Genomic DNA, 4,310 nt, shown 5'->3' with positions numbered 1-4,310 from the left:
TTACATGAATTGTCCGTGCATGCTAGCTACTCTCTCATAGCTGTTTCCTCCACATGAACTGCGCTGCTACTGAGGAGGAGGAGGGCTGCTGTCCTGAGCTCCAGCACCACAGTTTCCCTCCTCTGAGGTGGACACAGTCAATTAATCACGTCTGCAGGTCTGATCGAGGCTTTTAGTCCAACGCCACCCAGTGTCAGCTGTGGGTCGGCCACAGGAAGCTAAACCACAGCTAAATACTTGGGTGTGCAACATGGATCCTACATAGAAATGTAGCACACAACTAATGGAGAAATACCCAATAACAAATAAATGTTCTGCATAAGAAGTAAAAGATGTACTCACCTGAAAGCAAAGATACTAATTCTGCATCTTGTGCAATGTGTTGATATATAAATAGTCAGTAATGCCATGTCATATTTGTCTCATGTTGTCATTTTTATTTATGAGCACATATCAAACTGAATGTGAAATACCTACATTCATCTGCAAAGTAACATCAGCTGTAAGATAAATGTGGTGGAGTGAAAAAAATACATTAAAAATATATATTAGATGCCGGCCCCCACTCACTTAAACACAAAAGAAATGTGCACCATGTACAATGAGGCTGGTGAAAGTGCTCCTGAAGACCCATTTCAATTCAGCTGATGTTATGCTTTAATTATGTACATTACTAAACACATTTCTACTTAATCCAATAACCATAAACGGGGCCCTGGAGATGGTCTGGACCTCCAGGGCAGTTGGCTACTTTGCCCAGTCGCTAATCTAATAGGTAATGTCTCACAAAATGGTATTTGTGTACTGCTCTTTTAAAAGTAAATGGCCTGTATTTGTATAACGCCTTTCTAAACAGGTTGAGCACTCAAAGCACTTTTACATTACATCCTCATTCACCCATCTTTCATTCAGGAGGGATCTATTCTTTCGCACACATTCACACACCGAAGCCATGCTTCAGGAGCAAGTTGGGGTTCAGTGTCTTGCCCAAGGACACTTCGACATGGTGACTCATGGGAGCCAGGGATCAAACCACTGACCTTCTGATTAATAGACAACCCGCTCTACCTCTGAGCCAGTCTGCTTCATTAAGCTTTATTCTGAAAAATAGATTTTTAAAATGGATCTGTTTGAAATTGATTTGTTTGTATTGGAGATGGTTTAAAATCATTTCGGTAGTTGTCATTTTCTGGTGTTCTACACTAGATTACTGTAATTGCGGCTATTAAATGAGTAAGAGTAGTTCTGGCACGTGGAGGAGAGCTGCTGCAGGTCCTCAGGTGCCGTATGGTGGATGAAAGAGTACAATTTATATTTGTGTATGTAATTGAAAGTGCACATATCTAAATGCTGGGATGGGAAGTATTTCCATTTATGTAGCAGCATTAGTTGGTATTCTTGTGCATATTGTCTTTCTGTAGTAACACTCCCTAAATCTGTAATTCTCCTTTGAGTTAAGTTGCTTTTTGATTATGTAGTTAATTACTATGATTTCACAATGAAATCTTAGAGAAACTGCTTAGAAAAGATGATCCTCACTTTGGACAGAGTTCCTGAGTTAGTTAGGGATTGGTTGGTATGTTGTGCTCATAGTGAAAAGATTTGGTAAGAATGGCACATTTACAGTCCTTTAACAAGGACCACACATACAGTAATTAAGTATTACACCATATTGTTTGACAAAAATGGAATTTTAAGATATAGGAGCCACTTGTCAAAGTATTGTTCCAAAGTCAAGAATTAGCTTTCAAGCACAATTCTTTAATATTGTCCGTAAGGAGCCACATTTCTTACGTAACGCAAGTATTTTTCATTGACAATAACAACTTAAATAACAGCAGGATACTGTCTTTCCAGAGTCACGCATGTGGCAACCTTAAGATACAATTCATGGCAGACAAACCACACTGTCGTACACCACATACCATCTTCTGACAAGACCCTTTCACTTTTCCTTATCAATACAAGTGAGGCTGTATTGATGAGAGCAGATCCCTCAGTATCAGAGACCAACTGCACACCAAATGTTAATGGAAATGAGTTTGTCTCTTCATAAGAAGCATTGATAGGAGCAGGACAGCTGCTGTGTCAATGTCGATATTGATCCAGTGTCCATCACTTATTGTGGAGAGAGATCAAACCCCCTCTCTCCCACGGTCCTCACCCCTCCCTCTGTGAACCTTTATTCAGCAGCAGGACCGCAGCCCAGCTGTGATGTCCAGTCAGTTAGAAAAAAAAAAAAAACACTAAGTGCTGATTCAGTGAAGAAAAACTGGACTCATCAGTACAGATTCACGTTTATAAATGCAACAGAAATATTATGGATGTTAAGTTAGAAACAATACATGTTTATCGTATGTAAAAATGCTATTTATATATTTGGGAAAGACATTTTAAAATATGCCTCAGTGAACTGTGGTATATGTGTTTGTCCTCCCTAAATAAATTCAGTGAAAAGCCCATAAAAAGGGGAGGAAACCATTGTGTGTCATCATGATTTCTTCAGTTTGAGTGCTGTCTTTTTCCTGAATCTGAAACTATCTGAAATAATAAGTTTCAGTTTGGTAACTCAGGTGGAACTGCATGAGGAAATGCAAATGAAACATAGATTTTAATCTCTTGAGGTTAAAAAATGTGAAATTCCCACATTAATTCTGACAGTAGCCTCAAGATATTATCTAATTAATCATAAACATCTAATCTCTTCCATCACATGTAGTTAAAATGACCTCATTTGCCACAATAAGCTCTCTCACTCTCATTTTAAAACCTATTGGCATGATGTGATTCCCCGTAAAGTCCTCGCGTTGTATTACATAACCAAATACCTTACTCCACAGCCTCAGTGCAGGTTGTGGGCTCCTGTCTTACATAACGGGAGAAAGTCAGAGCCTGGCCTCATTCATGGTCAGCATGGCTCTCCCCAGGGTGCTTAATTAATCAAGAGTCAGTTTCAACACCTGCCGATATGGCACAGTTTGTAGGTGGAGTGATGGTCGGCCTGCATGTGAACCCCGGTCAAGCTCTGCGGCCAGATCAATGAAGTAAAACTCATTATCAGGTCGTGAATGTTGGTAAGGTTGTGGGTAAAGGGGACCTGCTGCCATTGGCTGAGGCCTGTGTTGTCCTGTTACCACACATGCCCATCCCCGCTGACCCCAGGGGTGTCCAAAAGGCCGGCCTGAATCCTCTGTGACCCTGCCTCTGACCCTTGTGGAGGGGAGGGGGTTTTTAGTGCCACAACGGGGGGGTTGTGGAGAAATTAGGACAGGGGCTGTTGAGCTGAAGCACACAAAAGGCCCCGAACACAAGACAGTCAAACTGTCCTCTCAACTCTGTTAGGCAGTAAAATGTAGTTTAGAATAAATCCTTAAATGAAACTTGTGAAAGAAAGAGTTAAACATAAAAACATTCAATTTAAAGAGTATAATTGGTTGAAACCAAGTTTTTCCATCAGATGGAAGTTTACTAGTTAGGTGATGCTCCTCGGGAAGAAAACAATGTTATTTATCTCCCCCCGCTGGAACAATTCAGTACTACAAACACTTACATCTGTACACGCCACAAAAATATGGTCAGGTCACATGAGATTAGTGGTTCATTGACAATAAACAACACTTAAAAATGTTGAAATCAATGAAAAGAACAGAGAATACCTCCTCCTAAGGATGTCCGCGAACCTCTTCATACAATCACTTAATCAAAACACAGCATGAGAAAAAAAACCAACACAGTGCATCAGAACATGAGTTCAAACCAGCAGCTTTTTAAACACAAAACAGAAACTAAAATGAACAAAATACTGTTTACTGCTTCACATCTTTATTGTCATTTACATCCAGTCATAGATTTAATCCATCAATCAATCAATCAATCAATCTTTATTTATATAGCGCCAATTCACAACAGCATTGTCTCAAGACGCTTTACATAAAGAGCAGGTCTAGACCAAACTCTTTAATTAGAGAGAGACCCAACGATTCAGGAATTCAAAATTAAGGATTCAAGAATTCCCACATGAGCAAGCATCAGATATTATATTGAGCAACAGTGACAAGGAAAAACTCATCATCACACATGCTGTATGTAACGTTCTGCAGATACCTTATAAATAAATAAAGTCATCTGTGTAAAACATCCCAATCACAGGCCAAATCCAGGACCTCAGTGTGAGACCTGGACGTGAGACTTCTGCAGTGTCACACTGAAATAAGTCTCACTTTGACGGAGGAGAGAGACTGTGTTCATGGATGGATCAGGAAACACTCCTGAACTGCTGCACCTCATGTGTTCAGTATATGATTCTGTAC

Source organism: Pempheris klunzingeri, chromosome 1 (genome assembly GCF_042242105.1).
Source record: "Pempheris klunzingeri isolate RE-2024b chromosome 1, fPemKlu1.hap1, whole genome shotgun sequence".
Lineage (NCBI taxonomy): Eukaryota > Metazoa > Chordata > Actinopteri > Acropomatiformes > Pempheridae > Pempheris > Pempheris klunzingeri.
The sequence above is the reverse complement of the archived record's forward strand: the minus strand, read 5'-3'. Positions refer to the sequence as shown.